This window comes from Heloderma suspectum, chromosome 1 (genome assembly GCF_057233095.1).
Source record: "Heloderma suspectum isolate Gila_16-S chromosome 1, 16-S_ref, whole genome shotgun sequence".
NCBI lineage: Eukaryota > Metazoa > Chordata > Lepidosauria > Squamata > Helodermatidae > Heloderma > Heloderma suspectum.
In genome coordinates, this window is record NC_139458.1 from 258,235,096 (window position 1) to 258,260,109 (window position 25,014).

Genomic DNA, 25,014 nt, shown 5'->3' on the forward strand with positions numbered 1-25,014 from the left:
AACAGGAGAATATCTGAATTTTCCAGAAGATATTTCCTGTTTCAAAATACTGCAGATGCAATCCAGTCAGAACTAAATGCTGTTAAACTTTATTCCAGTGGGAGAAATAGGGATGTACTTTGTTCTCTCCCACTGGAATCAATGGGGCTTCAGGGTGCTTCGACTGGATTGTGACCTGAGGTGTGTGTTTTTTAGCGGGGTGTGGGGGGAGGTCTGGTGTTGCACAAGCTACAGCTGAATTGGCTTTTCCCAAAAGTTTAAAAATAAGTATGGTCTTTCCATTTTTTGTGCATTCCTTTTGCTTGTGTTTTAATGACTTGGAAGCATTAAACATTGACATAGTCAACCTTTCCTTTTCAGCCACAAATGGCTTGGGCTATTATTTTTATGTGAACAATGAGATTCTTGCAAATGTTGGCTTTTAAAGAGCAGTAAACTAACGAGGCACACACACACACACACACACAAGCTGCCAGAGTTAGCAACTTTGCCATCAGCTATGCGAAGTGACTTCCAATGTGCCGATCAGGATGGGCTGGCAAGCTTTTCTCACTTAATAATCTGCACCATTGTCCAGCATAAGCAATCAAAACCTTGATTCCAACTCAGCCCCCTCTGCAAATTGAGCACTGCGGCCTAATAAAGGCAACAGTATTTAGGAAGCTAGTCCCGGACAGAGATACCATCTTTTCATGTTCCCCTCTCAACCTGAAGGAAGCTAACGCTGTGGAAAGCAAAAGGCAACCTGGAGCTTGAACATTTGCATAAGGTATCCATTGTGTGATACAAGCACGCTGGCCCATTGTGTGATACAAACACAGCCCACCCACCATGTGTAGAAGCCCACCTGGGACTCAATGAGCCTGTTTTTTGCTGCCTCTCCAGGTCTGTAAAACAGGGGAATTGTCAAGCACCTGGTAAGCCACCATACCCTGGCTGGTGGGCTGAATGCAGGTTGATAGATCACAAGTGGTGCAGAGCTGGCATTACAGCAGCCACTAACCTATCACCCAAAAAGAGGAAAACCATCTCCAAAAAAGAGAACAAGGGAACACCAATTTGCATAATATTTGCATAGGCATATATATGTGCGTGGGTGCGCAAATTTAGAAATAATATCATTGAAATCAGGGGTAGGAGCAACTCGTGGCCCTCCAGATTATTTGACCTACAACTCCCAACAGCCATAGCCAGCATGGCCAGTGCTAAAGGATGACGGGAGTTGTAGGCCAAAACATCTGGAGGGCCACAAGTTGCCCAACCCTGATTTACATAAGAAACACAACATATTTCACTGCAGTGGAGAAGACCAGCTAGTGATCTGTGTGCCTGCTGCTCAGCCTGCTGTCCAGGTGCTCACTGTGGATGGGCAACTTCAAGGCCCCCACTTGCTCTTCTTTCTTATGGGTCTTTGTCTTTAAACTAGACTTGGACTGGACAGCTCTTCAAATACAGGACACCTTCAAATAGAGGACTGTTGTCTCCAAAGTAGGACACCTGGCCACCCTAGATGGCAGACATGTATGGGGCTGAACACTGTAAGCATGGGGTGTTGATCCTAGTTCAGCCACAGTCAGGCTTAGTATCCATGGGTGAGCCTCTCGCCCTGTTCAGGCATAAAGGGAAACCCTGGTTCCCCATTATGAGAATGGGCTACAGTGAACCTTGGGCTCATACACTCCTCCCTCCCTTTCCCTTCTCCTTTGAGTGCAAGAGAAGGAAGCTTCCATTTGCACTTTGGGACAAACTGCAGTTTTCTGTTACATCTGAATACAGACCATGATTAGTCATATCAAACCAGGATCAAAATATGGTTTCAGGTTCTGGTCTGTTAACAAACTGTGGTTTAAACAAACCAGTTTCCCATATTTATACATAACCCAAATTGTGGTTTGTTCCAAACTGCAAACAGAAATTTTAAGCTTCTTCCCCTCACAGACAAAGAGAAGGAAGGGGAGGGGGAAGGGTGTGAACCTGAGGCATAGTGACGCCGGGACACATTACCATAACAGGAAACCATGGCCTGATTCTAACCATGGTCTCCTGTTACATCTGAATCAAGCCTCCATTTCCCATCTGAAAAATGTGACATACAGTTGTTGTAACAGTGAATGAGAAAAGGAAACTTGGAGCACAGCTGACCAACTTACCAAGTGGTAAGACTTTCTACAGTAGGGTTGCTCAGTCTTCTGTATTAACAAAAGTGTTCTGCATGCCACACATCGTAATATCTGTTGACTCCCAGCCATTCCTGGCACATACCAAATGGGTTGTGTTCATTTTTTATCATGCACCATTCAGATTTTGGCAAACTGCTGTTAATTCACACTGAGAATGATTTGGAAGTCAACTTCCTGTGCCCTCAGCATAGCAGGCACATTTCAGTCCCAAACATGTATATGGGACCAAAGGAAAGATAACTGGTTGTCTGTTGACTTCTCTTTGTGAGTCTGGATCTCATGACATCACAAAGACATGTGGTTTAGAGCCAATCCAAGTATTTCAGTTATCATTTCAAAGTCAAACTTACACGAACATCATAGATGAAGAGGGATAGTAGTGCCCAAGAGAAAGGATTGAGTGACAAGATGAGACATTGGGGGGGAGGGGAAAGAATTATGAGACAGGACAGAAATGTAAGAAGGTCAATAGCATCCAGTTAAAGGGAAGATCATTAAACCAGCAGGGTCCTTGATATGATTCAAACAATTTGTGTCATGTTCAATTCTCTTCACCTACATTTCCCAGCTTTATCTCATTTATTCATAGAGCTAGCAAATAGGGACAGTCAAATAGATGCCTTTGCTATTGTTGAATGATGTGGGATTTCCTCAACATGAAAAGAAGATGTGTACATCTTACTCCCTGCACTGATGTCCTTAAAAATTCATGCAACTTGGCTGATGATCATATTAAAAAGGAAAGTTCCCAGCTAAGGGAAAATTTAAAGTACAGGTAGTTTGACCAACATGCAATGTTGAATACTTTCCAAATGGATAAAGATTTTTTTTTTAAAGATTTTAGGGGAGAGGGCTGGACAGAAGAGTGGTAGGTAGTATAGCTGGCTGGAGATGACTTTACCTTTGTATGGGGATTGGGGATGTGAACAGATACAAAAGCATGGCTTATGCCTTTGGATCAGTCCTGAGATCAGGGGCCTCATAGCACAGGGCAGCTTAGGCGCCACCATGAATTGCTTAAAGAATTCTGTCAAACCCTCTAAATTGTCTTACTTCAGCAACCAAAATATGTTTGCTTTATTTTACTTATCTTGGTATCTAATTGTAGCATCTAATCATGGTATCTGACTCATTATTTATTATGCTGCTTATCAACCTTTCCCTGAACCGTTTTCTCTGCTAGCAGAGGACAACTTAGCTGCATGAGGAAGAGAATTAGATGTAGCAAATACTTGGGTTTCTGTTGCAGAATAAGAGAAATGGACTCTCCGTAAAACAAAAAATCCTCTGAGGTACTTATTGCTATGTCATTATATCAAGAGACTAATAATCCAGTCCAATGGACAGCATTTTAGATTACAGAGTAAACCTCTCATTAAAATTAGATGCGATCTAGCTCAGGGGTCCTCAACCCTTTTCGACTGGTGGGCACATTTGGAATTTTGAGAGTGTCATGGTGCTGCCACTAAGTGGTGGGCATGGCCAGTCACAAAACACTCATTTCCCAGAAGCCAGACTGGTGAGACTAAAAGAAAAGCAACTTGCCCAAGAACCTAAGTACAAGGCCAAGGCGGGGTCTGAGGTCGAAAACACAAAGCCACTCTCTTAAACCCAAGTAAAGATAGTACTGGAGAGCAGCACTTCACTACACGGCACACTGCCCTTCCAGTCCAAAAAACAATATTTCATTTTTTTAAGTCTTAAAAATAAAATAAAAATCAGGAGGGGCAGGGAACCAGGTGGGCACCAGGAGAGGTGTCCATGGGCCCATGGACTGCTGATCTAGCTGCATGCACACTTGACCAAGGGCACAGACTGATGCACTGAGGCAACATCCACACGACAGACACTACGAACACACACGCTGCATTCTTCCACAGCAGCGGCATGGGGCAAAATTACTGCATCAACAGCAACCATTATTGCCAGATAATGGCCATTAGCCAAAGTTTAAAAACATTAAAAATACAATATTGTACCTAATATAAGACAGTTTGCATAAAAATATATAAACAGATAGCACACATGCCTGCACACACACCTGCACACAACTAAACAATTTTAACAATCAACAATAAGAAATCCAGGGCCAAAATTAAAAATGTTATCATATGCTGCCAAATGCCTGACAGTAGAGGAAGGTCTTAACCTGGTGCCAAAAAGATAGCAATGTTGGCACCAGGTGGGCCTCGGTGGAGAGACTGTTCCACATTCAGGGGGCCACCTCCAAGAAGGCCCTCTCCCTTGTTGCCACCTCACATGTCTCCCCTTCAGGAGGCATCTGGGGCAGGGCCTTGGATGATGAACATAGGATACAGATAGTTTCATGCCAGGAGAGGCACTCTGTCAGGTCCTGCAGTCCCGAGCCATGTAAGCCAATACAGTCAAAACGAGCAGTTTGCATTGGGCATGGAAACATATAGGCAGCCAGTGCAAGTGGACCAGAATCAGTCCTCAATGTTCAGACCTTCTTCTCCCCGTTATCAATCTGGCTGCCACAGTTTGCACAAGCTTCTGAAACATTTTCAACAGCAGCCCCACCTAGAGTACATTGCAGTAATCTGACTTGGAGGTTACCAGAGCATAGACAATTGAAGCCTGACCTCTTTGCCTGTTTTTAGGCTTTTATGACCTAACTATTTTACTGGAGCTAGCTGTTGTCACAGTCAGTGCTGTTTTGTCTTGTTAGTTTCTGGATGTATTATTAATCCAATGTATTACTTTGTACGTATTTTATCCTATTTTATTTTAAGCTGCTTTGAGGTCCTTTCTTTGGAAAGGAAATAAGGTATAAATATAATTAATCTGTCAGTCAATCAATCAATCAATCTTTAATGGAGCCATTCCACTGCAAATGAGATGTAGATGGCAACCTCTTAGAAGTTTATCCAAAGTGTCTTCCTAGGACATTGGGAATGCCACATTCTGATGGCCTCTTTTTGCTTACAATATCTTGAATGTTTGCAAAGGTGTGATTATGAATGACCAAACTGACTTGTGTATATTTCTGGAATAGATGGAAACAACCATGTCCCTGTTGTTTTTGGAAATACAGATGCTTGTTTAGTTGGCAAAGCACACCGTAGCTGTTGATGAGAGAGAGCAGCTAAACAACTGTGAGTCTGCAGTGCCACTTGTTGTTCAAGTTGGGTAAGGACAGAAATCTTAATCTTACTTGACTGGAAGTCAAGGCTTTTATATCCGACTTAGGAGCTAATATTGACTGATTGATTGATTGATTGCATTTATACCCCACCTTTTTTCCTCTTGCAAGGAACCCAAGGCGGCTTACATTATCCTCCTCCTCTCCATTTTATCCTCACAACAACAACCCTGTGAGGTGGGTTGGGCTGAGAGTCTGTGACTGGCCCAAAGTCACCCAGTGAGCTTCCATGGCCGAGTGGGGACTAGAACCCGGATCTCCCGGCTCCTAGTCCAACACTCTTGCCACTACACCACACTGGCTCCTTAGTAACTAGGGTTGGGGTAAGAAATTAGTTCAGTTCACATGTTTATGCAAACTTACCTAATTCTGCCCTTTTGAACCACTGTGCAAACCGAAACTCAATTATCTTCTGAAATGCGAACTTCTCTGAATTTTGTAATGGAGTTCTCCAATCAAAAAATGCATACAAGAATGCATGTATTAGGAAAAATCAGGTTCAAACACACATTATATTAGGAAAATTAGTTGCAAAAATATGTACATTCAGCAAAATGCATATAAAAATGCACATGTTAGGAGAAATGTGCAAAAAATAATTATGAATTTCAAGGTGAACCTTTTTTTAAAAAAGAGCTCAACGTTCAGGATGAACTGAACTGAAGACTGGATAAATTCTCTGAAAACTACTAACCTTAGATCTTTGGTATGGCCGCCTGTGGATAGTCATCCTAGCTGAAAGACTCACTAGCCATTTTAAAGTACTTAGAGGACAACAGGACACAGACACTTTTGCCAGTTCTTTTTTCTGTTTCCTAGACTATGCAAGAAATGAAGCAAAAGAACGACACCCACCGAAAACGCATGGTACTCTCTGGGAAGTCTATTTTAGATGAATGAACTTGATCTACTTTCAGTCACTGATGCAACATATATTGTCTCGGATTTGCTGTAAATTGCCCCTGATGTTTGTCCGTTTGTTTATCTGAGTATGTATTATTCTTAAAACTTAATAACTATATATATTTTTAAAAGACTGAATAAGTTCTCAAAGTCGGAGATGAACCAAACTTCAGATTGGAAAAACGAGAAGCTTAAGGTGTAACCCTTAGAGAAATTGAATTGGAAGATTCATCCACCTGTACTGGTAACCTACTGCCCTCAGACTTGTTTTGGGGGTTTGAAGAGCAGATGTTCAATGATCACATCATGCCTGCACAACCCATGACCCAGCAAGCCAAACACAGACCGCCATCCATGACCTGTAGCCTGCCAAGGGCTTAACTGTCCCACCAATTGGGGGATCCGGAACAAGCGTTTAAAATTAGAGATGTTGCTTGAACCCAGCAATCACCCTGCAAAAAGCCCTGGCATTTTTAGTGTGCATGTTGATCAGCCAGAAAGCCTCAAGGAGCATTTTTTGTGATTGATGCGCCAAATTTTGCTGCTCCTACACTGTCCCGGCTACCCCTTCCTCAAGCCCAAAAAGTCTGACCTTGCCAGTGGAGGCAGCAGGTGGTGGAGGGCTCCCCCAATATAGGATGGGCCTGGGGTGACCTGTCGTGTCAGAAACTGGAGCACAGAGCATCTTCCTCATCCCAGGATCATGGGTCCTTATGATCTCCATCAACAAAAACCGCTCTGTGCATCATTTGCTGCCAAGAAGGAGGCTGGATAGCCCCTCTTGGCTGCAAATGTTATGAATACATCTTTTCTGCATGGGGCTTCTAATCAGACCCTATGATTCCCAGCATGAAAAGACAATCTGCTCTTCAGTTGCCACCTGGAAAGCTGGCGGGGGAGGGGGGCTTCATTTGTGGAACTCTCCACTGGATCAAATCCACATCTGCAAATGGAGGGGCAACGTCAGTTTGTGAAAGGGCACCTTTTGATCTACCCCAGCATATATTCACCACCAAATAATCCATTGGAACTCAGCACACCGGTATTATTTGATTATGTATATAGGCCCTAGCCTGGAAGAAGGAATGGCCCATATTTGAATCTACAGTAGGTCCTATTTCAACACATCTTGCAACTTGTATTTCAGCAAAGTTCTGTTTTGCTCTATAATATATGAAAGTATGAGATTAGCTATCCCCCCTCCCGCAACAAAATTATAGTGGGTATGTTCAGACATAATGCTATAGTTTAGTGTGATGAGATTAAGCCTAGCTTCCCCAGGCTTGCATGTCTCCTCCCCCACCCCCTGCCTCCCAGCCTTACTTCTCCTTTGGAGCAGCTATGGGAAAGAATTTGACAGTCTTTGGTTCGGGCTTAGATTAACTTCAGCTTGTTCTATAATCCAGTCCAACAAGCCGGTTAATTTTAACTATGTGTTTTAAAACAAGTCAGCTTCAAACCATGGGTTATAAAGCTGGCTTGTTTAAATAGACCATAGTCACATTGACTTCATTGTAGGCTGTGTGAATTGAAACTGGAAGCAACATTGTCTTAGGCTGTTGTACTGAGTAACTTGGCTCAGCCTGCTATTGTGGTTGGGGTTGTGTGCTTTCTCTCACTATGGTTTGAGCTTGCTTGCTTGCTCTTTCTTTCTTTCTTTCTTTCCCTCCCTCCCTCCCTCCCTCCCTCCCTCCCTCCTTAGGTTGCTGACTCACCTGACTCAGCCTGCTGCTATAAAAGCCTGTGGCTTGTGGGTGAGGTAATTGGAATAGGTGAGCTCTGTAGGAAGATCTTCTGTTTCCTAGGAGTGAGCGAATAGGGTGAGCGAATGGGGGGGGCTGCATGGGAGTCTAGTGGTGAAGGTTAAGGGGGAGTCCAGGAAATGGCAGAATCTTCTATTCCTCTAGAGATCCTAGCAGCATGGATGGTGAGGGAGCTGTCCCAGTGACCTGCAGAGCATATGCCATGGTTGTCCTCCTGCCTGAAGACAGCATGAACTACACCTGCAGCAAACGCAAGCTAATAGCTCTGCTAGAAGAGAAGGTGAAGGGGCTCAGGGGATGCCTTCTGTACACTCCAACAGATCAGAAAGGGTGACAAGTTTTTGGATGAGAGGCAGGATGCCCTTTTGAACCAGCACCAGTAGGGGGAGGTTTCCAAGGCAGAGGAAGAAAACACAAGGCAAGAGGTAGGGGACTGGTAGAACATGACACATAGGACCAAGAGAATCAGGAGGCATTCTGTGCCACCAGAACTACACAAGCTATTCCCATGGAGGATGACTCTGGGCCACTAGCAGATGAGACACCAGTCCATACTCCAGAGAACATTAAGCAAGATACTCAGGCCCATGTGGATGGGAAGAATTTTACCGCAAACCTGAGGAGGAAAAAAAGCCTGGTGCTGGTTAGAAACTCCCTATGGGACTTTCTCTTCTTGTCCCTCCTCTGTTATGGACCAGGACTCCAAACTCTTATCCTCAGAGGATGCTGATCCCTTGTCTTCCAAGGAGGCTCTGAAGTTAAGAGGTCAGATTTGGTCAGGGAAAGGCACCACAATGCTTACACCTCCACAGGACCTAGTTCCCCAGGAAGATCTCAGCTCCCCTATGTCCAGAGGAGGTTGCCTTGCCATCTTTGGACTCCGAGGACTCTGGCCATGAGGACCCTTGCATGCCACAGCCACTCCCACGTCATCACAGCTTAAGGCTTCTAAAACAGGCCAGGCCCCTTTAAGAGACAAAGCCACAGTCAGTAAAGAGCCAACCAGCCTAAAAGCAGGCAAACCCCTACTTAAGGCTCAGTCTTTATCTGCTTCTTGTTGGAGCAACATAAGACAACCCTGTGTGGCTTCCAGCCCCAGCACCACTTGGAGTTTTCTGTGGTGCTGATCTCTTCCCGTCTGGCTTCCCTGAGAAACCTGACCTAACTTGACCCCTGCTAACCTCACCAAAGCAGAACCCTGCAAACCAGGCTATATCACGGGGCATCATCAGAACACACTGCCCAAAATAGTACACCTTGCAGCCCTCTGTGTCCTTCCAAAATCTGCTCAGGAGGGTCTCCCAACCCTCTGGTGCATATTTTGAGTGTGTAGGGGGGCTTCAGGGGGGAAAAGGAAATAATCTTCCCTTCTCATTCCACTGGTGGAAGCACTTCCATCAGTGGAAGGACGTAATTGGATTCCATCAACCATTTCATCAACTGTATGTCTTGTTCTCAGAGACCACCACAATTGCAAATATTTGGATCATTCAAAATCACGATGTGGTAACAAATAAGGCAAACTCCCCAAGTCTTGTTGTAAAATGAGAGGTGGGGACAATAAGGACTCATAAATGTGGCATGTAATGATGTAGTACAAACAGAACCAAGCTTCTACTAAGCTTTAGGAGATAGTTTCCCATCAGAATGAAGCCATTCACCATTTAAATTCCTCATTATTGAGCATTCCGGGTCTCTTTTACTTTGTGGTCTTAATGCTACGATCGAATTGTGTTTTTAAGTTAGGAACACCGAGTCTAATCCAACACACTGCCTACCAAGATGAGGTCACTCAGTATTGGTTCTCAAACATTATGAGAGGCTAGCTCAGTTTGCGAGCTTGGTGTTTTATTGCATATTCAAAGCATCTATTTCCTTCCTGTACTAGCTAGAACTGTAAACAGTGGAAGTGAACTAGATTAACCCATATTTTCTTTCATTGGATTAAGTATAGAGATGTTTGTGTTCTCATGCTTTGAAGATGAAAAACTAAAACGGAAGAAATTCCAACACTTAAAAAAGAAAGTGACCAGGAGCAACAGTAAGAGGCTGCAGAGTTAAGAAAAAGCCACACCCCCATCATGGTATGCTGATCTCTTTTTGAAGTTTCCTTTAATTTTCCCTACATGATGATCACATCACACAATCAGGGTTGAACCATCTGAAATAAGAGTCTAATCCCCAGTCTCGTTGAAATTAACAGAGAGTCTGTCTTTCATTTCATTGGTGATCAAGAGGCTTAATGGCACAAATGCTCTTACTAGATGACATCTCTATACTAGAAATCTGGCAAGGAGTTTAGTGGTCTCAGTGTCAGTAGCGAAACACGGGCAGTGACCAGCAGCTGTCCATGGGGATCTTGTGGTTGCTGGGGCTTGCTGAGAAGCCCAGAAGGGAAGGGAGTAGCTGAAAGCCACAGTACTCTTCCATTCTCTCTCTTGGTCAGTCTCGTTAAATTTGACTTCATACTAAGGAACATACTAGACGTGGCAATGGTAGCCATGTTCATGTATCTCTTTATACATCCATGTATAAAGAGGTGTGTGTGTGATTTTATTATGAAAAGGTATGTGAGTGTGAGATGAACCCTACTCCTATTGATTGATTGATTGATTGTATTTCTGTACCACCTCTCTAGACCAATCAAGGGAGTTTACAAACGATCCAAAACATAACAACCATAATCAAATAAAAACACAGTAGAACAGTAAAAACAACATTTTACTCAACATTTACCCAACACTATTTTACCATACTGCAATCAGTCACCAGACTTTTCACCCAGCCCAACTCCAATATTGGAAGTGAGATAGATGGGAAAAACTACCTGGTGTGATGGATCATGGGGAGGGGAAGGTTCTGCTCCCCTCCATATGCCCCTTTTGATGTTAATGTTTGATCCCCACCCCATCCTCTTTTAAACATGAATGGGGCGGACACATAAATAAACAAACATGGCACCCACCATTGGGTCGGGGTACACGGAAGGAGCCTCCTCGAAATTGTTGTACAAGCGGGCGTACCCTGGTAACAGTGCATTGCTCCAGCTAATCCTTCTACCACCTGATCGAACCGCAGCTCGGCGGTGTGGCGGTGGCTACATTTTGGCAGAGTGGAGTTTGGTCTGGACACGACACCACGACGACCATTGGGTCTACTTTGGCTCTCAAACATTTATTCAAAAACATCCCATATATAACTGCATATTAGCACATTTTAAAGGCCTTCCTGAAAACAAGTCATGGAAATGATTGCCCATGATTCAGCTGGACAAAATATGACAACTGTGTGAGTCCAAGCCATTGCATAGCAGGCAATGGGAAAACCTCAGTTGCACTCCTGAGTGTTGAGCACCCGGATTGCAATCACTGATTGTCCCTGATTCTTATCAGCGTTTTCCTTTCTCAGGTGATAAGCTGTTCAGCTAAAGAATGCCTGCTCCCACACCAATGAACCCATTTACAGAGATCATCTATTGATGTCTTTCTCTGGGTGCTCTGCCCATCAGAAGTGAGGGGATGGCAACCAAGAGAGGATATTTTCAGCCACAGTGCCCCATCTGTGAAACTCCTTACCAGTGGTGTAGTGGTAAATTGTGAGGTGCCAGCACTCATCATGACAGTGCCCACAGCCATGCCCTCAAGGAGAGGCCAAGAATTCAGGCATCTGTGTTGATCCACATCAACAAAGCACTTCTACTGGTGTTACCTCCACCAGTAACAGGTCTTTTGTAAAGCTAATGGGTCTTAATTGCCCACTCAAGACCAAGCCATACCCCAAAACGCTTTGCATTGCTACAGGGAACAATATATTGGTGTTGGGAAAATGAATTTCCCTCAGCTACTGTGAGAATGGCAGCTAAGCTCAAAGGTAGGGGTGGGCAACATGTGGCCCATGACCTCCACAGCCCCCCCCCCCGTGGCCCCATCACTCCCTAAAATTCAGGGGGAATCCCAATTTAAAAAAAAATATATATCATTTTTTAATCGAAATGGCATCTGGAGTTACTACAGAGTCCCCAGAGGGTCAAATTAGCTTGTTTGCAAGCTAATTTTGACTCGCTGGGGACTCTGTAGCAGCTTCAGACACCATTTTGTTTTTATTTGTTTTTATTTTTTCCTTATTTTGGCATCCATGGGGGGGCTGCACAGGGTCCGGGGGGAGTGGCAGATGAGGTCAGTATCCCTGCTAATAACAAAAAAAGTCCTGGCATTGCAGTTCTGTGAGTGCTGGCTCCACTACACCACAGTTCCATCCCCAGGAAAGCCCAACCAGCAACTTCTTTGCTGTGATTTAGGCAACACCTAAGTCGCTCACCCAGGACTTTGAGATTCATTGGCTTATCTTGCTTTAACTTCATCTTGCATTGTTTTATTGTAGTTTTAGTGATGGCTTGGTTTGGGATTTCCCCCCATGATTGTAAGCCGCCCTGAAATCAAATGATATAGGGTGGCATATAATTTTACAAATACAGAAATAAATAAAATTCCTTGTGTTCTGGATTCACAAATGAAGGATGCAGTCTTACCATTGTTTATACATAGGTAAGCAGAACCATTGCCTAGAACCCAAAGAGCTATTTTAGGTGCATCCAAGGCATACCCAATGGGATGATTATTATTATTTTCCTTTTTTGCCTTTAATGAAGAGTAGATCCCACCAAGCTCTACCACAAAATGGCTTTGGAAGTCCCTTCAGTTTCAAAAGCAGTATGGAGGGACTGCTGCTCAGGAACCACAAGATCAGAACCCCTTTGTGCGCACGGAACGAATTATGTGATTCTTTGGATCCTGGCCATTGTCTTCAGTCTCTCTCTCTCTCTCTCGCTCACACACACATACATATAACAAACCAAGAGCAGGATTGCACTCAAACTGATTAACCATCTGCATTCTTTCAGAGCACTCTTTATAGTTTGGTTGAAATATTGTTCGCTCATAAAACCAACATATTACATTTTGTTGGCAGTAAAAAAATAAAATAAAAATCTGTCCATATAGATGTGCAATAGCAAACAGGCTAACCTCATTCTGGCATGAATGAAAACACTTTCTAAGTGGTTAGAGTTCCTAAAACAGAATGCCATAAACAGAACTATTCCAATGAAATTGTTTGCACATGTCCCTCTCCTCGTCCTTCCCTTTATATACCATCTTTGCTGCCAACATGTTACTTTGCAGCTCTTTCTCTGTCTTTCTCTGTGATTTAAATGTATCATGACACATTTTCAAACAATAGCGGGAAACCTCACTTATTACTTTAATTATAAATATGTTACAAAATTATATCCACATTTTACCGTTGGCAATCTTGCTTTGACACGAGCAGCCCTTCCGAGTTGCTCCTTGGTCGATTTCAGTGCTCACTGTGCGTAATGGATATACAAAACAAGAGGTTTAGGAAGCAGATATTGGATCATGTTAAAAGAGGCAGCCAAGCTCATAAATGCAATCATTCTGCTGTGTTACATGCCAAGAGAATTAATAACATGCTTTGGGGAATAAGGGGGAAAAATCCGGTTTTTGAAAGAAAATCTGCGTAGCTCGCTACAATTTAACTACAGCCCTCCACGCCTGTGTTAATCACTTGGCTTTCATAGTGATGCCTCCGCTACACAGCTGCTCCCCATACTCCTCTGAACACTGACATGTGTGCGCATGCACGCACACGTACATGACTACTAATTCCTAAACCCCAAAGTGACCTTGGGCAGTATCCTACGCTGCCCCCATGCTAGTGCAACTGACTGCTACTGCAACAGCAACTAGCAGTTCCTGAACAACAGGCAACAAGCAGCAACACTCATTTCTGGACTGGGGCAGATCTGCAGAGTTCCCACGGGCGAATCTACAGGGAGGCAGTTTTTGAGGCAATCCCATTTCAATACAGATCTTCATGAAATCGGGGTTGCTCCTCCCAGGGCAAAAAGGTAGCCCGTAATGCGGTGTATTCCTTGAAAGACCCCTGCTTGCATGGGGCAAACTGGCACCTGAAACCACATTCGTTCAGGGGTTGGGTGGGTGGGGCGAATGAGCAGAGGCTTGCTCTCCCCCACCTCCCACCCCGCTCAGTGAAGCTTTTAAAATCACTACAGCTCTGTGTACCTTTGCACTTCTTCTCCACAACGGCAGTTTCAAAGCATCAGGGCAGGCTCCTGTCCCCACTCCGGCACACAAACGACGGGCAAAGGAATTCTCCAGACTCCTCTGCTCCTGTACAATTGCAAAGTGCAACTGAAGGCAATGAGTTACTTCCGGGTAGACATTTAGCCCTCTGCTCTCCCCACGCCCCCTCCCATGCAACTTTCCCTTCTGCCAATCAGCACTGCTTCTACCATCCCATGCCAAAGCCAGCCGAGGTCACGCAGACTTCCAAACTGCACTGAAGCTGCTGTGATGGGAAAAGTCATCACAAAATGAGTGCGGGGGAGGGACTGATTTAGGGGAAGAAACGCCGCACTAGCTATGGGGAGGGGCATGTATAATCTGACATGATCGTCTTGGGGGTGGAAAGAACTAGAGTAAAAGCCCCATGTAGACTGGCCCCACAAGGGAGCTCTACTGATGTTTCATGTTCTGGAAATGAGTGTTTCTGCTCGGGGGGGGGGGTCAAGAACCGCTAGTTCCTGTTACACTAACAGTCGGTTCTGCTGGCACAACAGAACTAGCATGATCATATGAAGAGTCTGAATTCTCTTTTAAGTAGCTCAACGATTAATCATAATAATTTCAGACTAAGTTTCTAATTTGCCTTACTTGTAAGGGCTCAGAGCAAATTAGCTTTTAAAATAAACATGTGTGTGTGTGTGTGTGTGTGTATAAACATGGATTTAATTTTTTTAATACATAAATGATTGACATTTGTATAGTAAGCACAGGTCACTAAAATAAGCCCTCGCCTATCCCTAGCCACTAAATACCATCCTAAATAATAAGGAGTGCCTTTAATCTGACAAAGTATTTATGTTTTGGTTACTTTCAAGTGGAAAGGGAGTTCCAGAGCTAGGAAGCAATCACTAAGAACACTTCTCTACACACTGTTGTTTGAACTTGGCTCATGGACAGCATACTTACTAGGGTCCTCTCTAATGAAACCACATGAGACATCCTTTGGATGTGTAAGTCTCAAACCAAGGGTCCAAACAATTTAGGTCTTTTCTGGCCAAAACCAGTGCCTTGAACAAAGTTAAAGTTAGAATTAAACTGCAATTGACACATTAAAATGAAATTAAAAGATATCCACAGTGCTCCTACCCAGCATGTGTGAGAACAGGTTTCCACGTGCAGAGCACCCTTCAAGACAGGGCTTCTATGCACAAAAACATGCTGCAGAGAAAATAACCCTAAACCGGTCCCTCTACTTGCTGCTGCAGAAATAAGCTCAGATGCAGGCACTCGGGAATCACTGCAGGGGGGATTGCTCTCATATTTTCTGAACATATATTTGGGTGCTGGGTGGCCATGTGTCCTCTTTTACAAAGGACAGCTCTCTATATGAAAGGCTCCCCAAGGACCATCCTCTGTTTTCAAGACATCCTCTATTTGAAGGGCTGACCAGACGAAGTTCAGTTTAAACATAAAGAACCATCAGAAGGAAGAGCTGGGCCTTGAAGCTGGCCATCAGTAGTTGGCACCTGGGCAGCAGACTAAGCAAGGCATACAGGAGGTCACATAGTCACACCACGATGGTGAGATGTACTGTATTTCTTTTTAAATTATAATAATGATTTCTAAATTTACATCTGTACATATGAATCACTGATGTATATGTCCATTTAAATGATCTACCTGCTTTCTGGAAGTTAATGCACAGTCAGCACAAATGGATTCTCTGCATCTTTTTGACAGCTAAAAGACTGATGTTATAACATTGGAAAGATAAATGCTCACCTCCGATAATGGAAGGGATTGAAGACCTTACAACACTTTCAACATTTGAATGGGTGATGTATAGACACCACCTGCAAATGGATACTTATTTGGTTTGCTTTGTGAAAGTTGATCTAGAATTCTTAGAAAGCCTAGTTTTATATATATGTTTCATATGCATGCATTGAAATCGACATATTCAATTTTTTTTTACAAAAAATCTATACATATGAATTAGCATATGCAAATTTTATGCAAATTGATGTCTTCTCTTCTGGTGATACATTTCCTCTTTTTTGACAGTGCATAATTGGCCACCCTTGCTAATCCTGACTCCTTCCAAGGCTGCTCCATCCTTCTTCTATGCAACGTATGACAGGTTGGGTACAAGGATGAAGGGTTTTTTTTCTCTAGGAGACTGGTAGTCAGCCAAGACCACTTTGGATCCCACCTCCTCCCTGTCCTTTGCTGATACTGATGCTCTGGAAATGCCTTTGGCCTTCTCCCCTCCAATGTACGATGCTGAAATGGCTTTTTAAAAAATGAAGCACAGTCTTTTATCACTTATAAAAGAACACACGTGTTGTGAATATACAGAATCCTGGAGGGAAGGGTGGAGACTTTTGAAGAATATATTGAATAAAACAAGAGTTTAAGACTGTATGTTCCTTGTAAATGTTTAATAAGGAGAGTATCAGACTAGGAGGCAGGGTTTCAAATCCTTCCACAACCCTGACGCTGACTAGGTGACCCTGGCCCAGTCGTTATGTCTTAGCTTAACCAACCTTACCATGTTGTTGTGAGGATAAAAAAGGGGCAAACCATGTATGCTGCCCTGCACTCCTTCCAAGAAAGAGATGCAAAATTAGTAATAAAATAATATACGGAACAATACAATTTAATAAGAGAAAGATCGTAAAGAAAGAAGAGGGAATGTGTGCATGTCTACTACTTGCACTCTGTGGCTGGGTTCACACAACATGCTAACCCACCCAGTGTGGGTTGTCGCTGAACTGAGTGCATGCTGGAGCTTCTGCTTCTGCGAGCCCCCTAGCATTTTGTGAGCAGAGCTAGGATGGGCCGTGCCCTCCTGTGTCATTGGAGAAGTGGCTTGAACTGGGCTAAACTGAGCCTTTCCAGGAGCGCTTTTCCTGGATGGGGGGAGCACAGCTTGTGGGCTCATGCACTGATGCCCATAAAAGTGTTGCATACAAATTGAAATAAAGTTCACTTTGGAGATGCGTGATATCTTTTTTTCTTACAGCCTAATTCTTTCCCTGAAGTGAGTCCCATTGATTTCCATGGACTTAACTAAATTCCTGTTTGATTAGAACTGTGGCCCGACAGAGAGATGAAACTGTTTCTTCATAAACAAATGACTGGTCAGTCTCCCTAACGGTGAAGTAATTGGCTCAGAAAACTCTAGAAGAATTTGCCACTTTTTAAATGCAAAAGTTGCAATTCGTTGTTTTTATTGCAGTTTTGAGGTTATCTTGTTAATGAGACAAGTACAGTTTCAGGAAAAGCAAGTGGCACTAAGACGAAAGGATTTGTGAGAGAACCCTAAAACTTCAACCCTAAAAAAAGAGAACCCTAAAACTTCATGAAGCCTAAAGTTTTTTTTATACATCATAGGGCTGTATCCAATGGGGCCATTGTGCAAGCAGCCCCTCCCACTGATTCTGTGGCACAAGTCGAAACCACTGCTTGCGCAATGGAGATTTAACGCTTCCTACAGGAAGCCCCGAAACAAGCGGAAACGCTCGTTTCTGGATTGTGACAGGTTGGTGGAGCTCCCTCAGTCACCAGACTTCATCATAGTTAGAGTTGGACCCATTTATATTGGTGACTAACTAAAGTCCCATTGATTTAAATTGGTCTACTCTAAATCTGAATCCAGCCCACAATCAGGTTCATTTTTATTTTATTTTAGCTCATAGGCTATTTTTAGTCTTTTACAACCATAGTTTTTCTGTTTTCGTTTCAAATCATTGCACATGGCAAACTTGTGAACATGATGGGTTTCATTTGTCTTAATTTAATTTGTTCTAATTTAATTCTTCTTTATATAAACTCATCATAATTCAGTTAGCCTACATTTCCATTTAACACGTTTATTATTATTTCTGCAAAACTGAAAATGAATCTGACAATAACATGGTAACTAAAAAGTCTGTGTCTGAACTAATCATGTAACTGACCTACAGCGTATGGTGTATTCACAACAAATCATAGGTTGGGCATCTGGAATGTTCAGTCTGAAGCAGGATTCCTGTAAGGGTTCTAAGCAAGAGAAGTGTCAATAATATGATCTTTTTATATATGTATTTCTATATATGTGTCTGGTGCAAAGTGCCCATTCGCCATGATTCTGTTCCATCAACAGACTTCTTCCTTCTGAACTCCAAGTATGCACAATATGATGCCAGAGTGCAATACCCCAGGCTGCTTACCTTGTCATCTGAGTTATGGACTCTCTGCTGAGGATGTATATAGGGTGTTGGTGTGCTGTGACTGGGTGCACCATATGGTTATACCAGGGGTCCCCAACCTATTTGGGTCAGTGGGCATATCTGAAACTTTGAGAGAGTGTCATGGGCACTCTCACAAAATGGGTGCTGTGGGAGTCTCGCCTATTCGTAAAATGGCTGCCATGGTGGGCATGGCCAGTCACCAAACACCCATTTTCCAGAAGACAAACTGGTGAGACTAAAAGAAAAGTAATTTGCCCAAGAATCTAAGTACAAGGCAGAGGTGTGGCCTGAGCCCTAAGACACAAAACCACTCTGTTGAACTCAGATAAAGATGGTGCTGGAGGTCAGCACTTTTGTCTTCAGCATGGCAATCCCCCAGTTTAAAAAAAAAAATTAATTAAGAAATGAAATTAAAATCGGGAGGGGAAGAGAGACTGATGGGAGCCAAGAAAGGTGTCTGCAGGCACACTGGTGCCCATGAGCACCACGTTGGAGAGCCCAACCCTACATCTGATGTGGTGATGTGGGTGGAGTGGGAGGCTGAGGCAGTAATAGTACTTCCCCCTCTGCACTGACTTCAGTGGGAGGATTTTTGCTTACACTAGCTCTGTTGTCAGCATAAAGTTTCAGGGTCTGAAGGGATGCAGGATTTGGTGTAATTCTGTTCCTCTCCTGTCTTGTCCACATCCCGCCCATGTCGCTATTCCCTACTGGCTGCTGAGCCAGCGGAGCTGCACTGTCAGAACAGATGCAGTGGTGTAGTGTTGTGCTGGCATTTCTCCAGCGGCAGAGGCATAAACTGAGTGCCTCTGCCATAGCAGGCCTTCCATCATATCCCACGGCCATTCAGCTGGTGTGTTTTTAGGATGTTCGTGCCCGAAAGATAACCATGTGTGACAATCAGTTTGATCTTTGGAAACAAAACGGAACAAAGAAAACCATTCTTATAATCCAAATATTGATAAAAGATGTATTGGGAAGGACACATATTTATTTACTGACCTAGAAAAAACCTTTGACAGCATTGACTGGAATAACATTGCAGAAGAATGTCTATTTCTGTTTCCTGCTGACCTTTCCCACTTCTAATTTTCATTATGCTATTACCTTTAATTTCTCATTACAGGTATCTTATAATGGTTTGCTTGAACTCTAACAAATTGCATATATCCCCCAAATTGCATAAGCCCATATGGAAAGCATTTCCAAATTTTCATCAAGAAAATGTAATTTCTCTTTCATTGAGAAAAGGACAATAACAGTACATAACTTTAAAAGCATAGCAAAGGCCTAAATAGAATTCATTTTCAAATTTCCTACAGCAGGAAGATAAAACTTACTCTGCAGTAAGGGGATTGTTCTAATCCCAATGTTTTACATATTGCCCACAACTTGCACGAACCCCACATATAAGACTCAACTAGTTAAAATGATAAATTAAGTAAAGTGCTGAGTTCTCTTTAGGGTACAACCATGAATTTAAGTGTAAATTAGGTGTGAAGGTTTGAGGCCTACAGAGGCGAAAGGGAAAAGGGTCAGGCTTAGAGGCCTGGAGTTTTCTGTTGGAAGGGGATAACCCTGAGGAGTAGTTTCATTTCTCCAGCTAAGTGTCAGTTTAATTTCTCCACTTAAGTTGCATTTCTTCAGGTCTGAAGCAGTACTTTTGGTTTTGAGGAAGAGAAAGAGAGCCAGTAATAGCAGAGAGACAGCCAGAGCCTGAAGTGAGAGCAGGGTCTGAAGAGTAAGCAGGAAGAAGCAGCCTAGAAAAGCCTAAGGACAACTAGTGTAAAGGAACTTGCATTTTGCAAATTTTCTTTTCTTTTAATGCCTTTTGTATCACTCAGCTCTATTATGTAAATACCTTTAGTTGTAATTTGTTTGCTTTAAATCTACTAGTAAACTCCTGTGGTTAAACCCTTTGTCTAGAGCGTCAATCACTCCACGTCTACAGCCTAAACCCCACATTACTAGGAAGGGGAAGTTTAAAAGAAGGAAGGTGGGACTCTTATGGAGGTGAGAGATCCTTAAGGAGTTGCTCAGGGGGCCCAGGTCATAAGGGGAACCTTGATAGTAAGTAAAGTGCTTAGTTCTCTTTAGGGTACAACCATCGGTTGATAATGATAGCACAGCACACAACATAAGAGCTTGGCTAGATCAGACCACAGGCCTAGCTATTTATTTATTGTATATCCCACCTTTCCACCGAAAAATGGCACTCAAAGTGGGTAACAATAAATCCGGGATTAAACAAAAAAAACTTAATTAAAACATAACATAAAAACAAATAAATTAAAATCACAATTGAAAAGACAACAATGAAAGAAATAAACCGCACACAACCCATCTAGTCCAGTATTCTGTTCTCACAGCGGCCAACCAGATGCCTATGGCAGGTGTGTAGAACCTCCAGCCCGGGGACCAATTCCAGCACTCTAGGGCTCTTAATCTGGCCCCCTGGGGTTCCCCATATGGCCACACCTATTTCCCCTGGTCCCACCCCCTTTCTCCCTACCACCTGTTGTTTTCCCCTGGTCCCACCCCCTTTCCCCCTACCACCTGTTGGTCCCACCCCCTTCCCCCCTACCACCTGGTGGTTTCCCAGCTTTCATGTAGTTATTACCCATTCTAACAGATTGAAATGGCTCTCCTTAAACTTCATTACTGGCAGGAACAGCTTTAAACTAAAATATGCTGGGCCACTGTCATTCGTGTCATGTCACAGACTTCCAGGTTAGACTATTGTAATGCACTCTTTGTGGGGCTGCCCAGAACTTCAGTTAGTTCAAAATGCTGCTCCCTGCCTTTTGACAGGCACAAGCCAATGGGAACACTATCTATGTCTAACAACAACCACATTGGCTATACCAGCGTGTTTCTAAGCCCAATGGAAGGTGCTGGTTTTGGCATAAAAATCCCTAAATTGTCTGGGCCCAGCATATCTCAGAGAGCACCTTCTACCACATGACAGTCCTGCCTTCACCCCCTCCCCCCCCATGCCTTAAAAGCTGCTAATTAGACCAGGGGGAGGGGGTCATTGTACTATCTTTGATGGATGCAAGATTAGCATCTCCTAGAACAGAGATCTACAGCTCCCATCAGCCCTAGCCAGCATAGGCAATGATGAGGAATGATGAGAATTGCAGGCCAAAACATCTGGAGGGCCACAAGCCGCCTGCTCCTGCCCTAGAAGTAGGACCTTTCACTTTCAATAGTCATCTTGGTGTTATGGAATGTGCTCCCACAGAAGCTCATTTAACTCATCACTTGCCTACTTTCGGAGGCAGATGCAATCATTTTTGGCTTGCTGAGCTTTGGAGAGTGAGGCCTCTGTTGACATTTGAAGATCTGTCTGGTGCCATTTTTTATCTGTTTCACCAAGTTGATTGATTTTGAGTGATATTATGATTATTACTATTCTTATTTCTACTATCATCATCATAGTAATTGTTGTTGTCGTCATCATCACGGTACTAATTGTGTTTAATACTGTAAGGGCGCAATCCTATGCATATTTAGACAGAAAAACATCCTTAAGTCCCAGCATTCCCCAGCCAGTATGGCTGGCTACAGCATCTTGGGAGTTGTAGGCCTTTTCTCTGTCTAAACATGCATAGGATTGCACCCTAAATTGCCTTGTGACAAAGGGGTATACAAATAAATAAATAAACCATTGCCCCACATCCAATCTGTGGTACAGAGAGGAATTCTCTGAAAACACGGCATACCCCTATTGCCCCTTATTTTTTGTCGCTTTGCTCCCATATCACACATCGCAACTCTGCATTTGTACATGGAAAGTAGCAAGATGTGCATAGCACAAGATTATCAGCATATAGGCTGGAATCCAAAGAGCTACTTTAGCTATGCCCAAGGGTTTGAATTTGGCCACTGGCATTTTTTTTAACTTTTCTTTTATGGTAAACCTCCCTCCCCCTTTGCATTATATCATAAATTTGTTATGAAACTGGCCTCAGTCTCAGATGTGGCTTGCTCTGTGGCATGGGAGGTTGCTGCTGTGGAAACCCAAGTCCTCTTTGGGCATGCAGAATTACTTGTTCTTTGGATCCAGCGGTGCAGTGGAGCCAGAGCTCGCAGGGACACCATGCTGGCACTGTCTGATTAGCAGGAATGCTGACCCTTGCTAATCTGCCACTGCCCCAGACATCCCTGTTCCCTCTGAGCTCAGCTGCAATCCTCACAGTAACTGGGGAGAAATGAATTTTCCCAGCAACACTACATTGTTCCTGGTTGCATTTTAGGGTGGCCTGGTCTTGAATGAGCAATTAAGATCCATTAACTTTACAAAAACCTGCTCCTGGTGGAGATGAAAACTGCTAGAACTGGTTTGCTGGTATGAATCAACACAGCTGCCTGCATCTTTGGACTCTCTTTGGGTGGGTGTGGCTATGGGGACGGTTATGATGAGTGCCTGCAGTTCAAAACTGGCCACTACACCGCTTTTGGATCTCCGCCATGCATTTTGTATACTTCAGAAATAATTATTTATGTGGAAATACTTGCCATTTCCCAGTGTGGGCAGAGTTCCCATCAGCACCACTGCCTGTAAGCAGTGTAAGTAAGTATTCCCATTTGAATACTTTCAACTGAGAATCTGAACGTGCTCACCAAATACTGGTACGCTGTACCAGCTTAGCCATGATTTGCCTTTACTGTCTTCAGTTCAGCTAGAATCCCTGAAATGGAGTGTGTGTGCACGGGGGAAATCCCCACCACCTGCAGAATGACTATATTGTTTATGAAGGAAGCAGAAACCAAATGCATGATAAGAGGACTGTGAATCAACACTATTGCTACCTCCCAATCACACACCCAAAAAGCTGCTAAGTGTCTGGGCTTGAAAACGAGGCGCACACTCATGCTATAAAAGATGAGAGAACTGACATAAAGAAAGAGGCACTTTTAAAGGGGGAGGGCATTTAATGCCTTGTTTATCACCTTCCACCCTTTCCAGTTTTGTTTGGGGCTATTGCTGAACCAGTAATGTTGGTCATAGCTCAGTGGCGGAACACATGCTTTACTTATTTGTTTTAAATATTTATATACCATCCCTCATTATCAAATTACAGTGCAGGTGCTTTACCTACAGAAGATTCATATTGCTCTTATTAGGGGGGAGGCAGAGTCCAGCCTCCCTTTTTAATAACCCCCCCCCCATTAACACTTTGGCTAAAACTGGGGAGAGTAAGGCAGCAGCAGTTGTGCATTTCATTGAGCCCCCTTCTCTCCTCTCCATAATTTTAGTAATTTTAGTAATTTAGTAATTTTAGGCCTCTTATTTCTGTTGGAGCCAAGCTGATCTTCCTTTGCAGTTCTTTGATAGAAATGGTGACACTAATCTGCATAAAATGTGCGTATGTAAAAAGACAGAAGCAGCACTGGGAAAACAGGAGAATTACCAACGGAAGCTGTCAGCGTCCTGTGGGCATAAAATGTGAGGGAACAAATCATGCCGATTCTGTAAGTGCTCTCTTGGATGCAGCCCATACTGGATAACTGCAAGATGGTATAAAACTATTGCATTCTCCCATACGATCTTGGTCAGATTTTAAGATCTTTGGGGGAGGCCCTTCTCTCAGTCCAGCCACCATCAGAGGTGTGTTTGGTGGGGTCATGAGAAAGGGCCTTGTCTGTGGCCATTCCCAGGCTAAGGAACTCCCTGCTGTGGGAGGCTACATTGCCCCCCTCTCTGTTCTCCTTCTGCCAGCAGGCAAATATGTTTTTATTCAGGCAGGCCTTTGGCATATAAACTGGTCTGTTGCTGAAGGAGTTTTTAGGAAGCAATCCTATGGCCCCTAGACAGAGTCTGGGGGGCCAAAGGATATTTCAGATTCCTGGATCTGTGGTCAGAGAGCATATCTACACCAGTCTAAAATCTCGCATTTAAAACAGAGCTTTCTGTTTTAAATGCAGGATCACAACGGTCTCCCTTTATGCATGCTTCCTTCCCCCCACTTTTCCCCCTTATCTGTCTTTGATATGTTTCATTGTACAGCCACTAGATGGTGCTGTGGTCTAGCTCCTCTTATTGCAGCTTTTCCTCTCTTCATGGAGGGAACTCAAGCATGGCAATTTGATAGCTCATGATCTCTTGATCTTTTAAAAAATAAAGGTCATTTAGTGCAGGAGATGCCCTAGAGGTTGGCGACATCATCTAAAGGACCCGCAAACTTCTGTGAGCGAGCAATCTCGATAGCAGGATAAAAGCTCCGTGTGAAGAAGCCAAGAGACACCCAGGAATCGGAGCTCCCCCCTCTTCCTCTCCCCGTCACAGCTGGTGGGGAGAGAACCGTGCCAGCTGCATCTCTGAGGTCGCAAGAGCAACCTCACAGGAAAGGCAAAGGGGGTGTTCCCACGGGGAGGGAGGGGACTGGAGAGGCTGGCTTATGGTATATCCTGAAGCCTCTCCAGCCTCCTTCCCTCCCCCTCCACCATGCTTCAGCTAGCCTCCGGCTCTGCACTGGATGAGTGCTTATGCACTGCACTGGATGAGGCTTATGAAGGGTGGATACCATAGGACTTTAATTGCTTGGGTGCTGTTTATTTCTTTATTGTGTTTTTAATGACTTTATTTTTATGGTACATTTTAATTAAGATTATGCTTTTAATCTGTATTTTATTGTTAGCCACCTTGAGTGCCATTTC

General features: G+C 43.6%; 1 long non-coding RNA gene across 1 annotated transcript in view; it reads right to left on the reverse strand.

Moving 5' to 3' along the window:
* Nucleotides 1-25,014, reverse strand: part of LOC146358992 (uncharacterized) — a 67,151-nt gene that overhangs the window by 28,461 nt on the left and 13,676 nt on the right. The window contains exons 3-4 of the long non-coding RNA XR_014786439.1: nucleotides 14,114-14,221; nucleotides 13,309-13,374 (exon numbers count right to left, since the gene is read on the reverse strand). This is a non-coding gene — a long non-coding RNA (uncharacterized LOC146358992). The remainder of the gene's footprint in view (nucleotides 1-13,308; nucleotides 13,375-14,113; nucleotides 14,222-25,014) is intronic.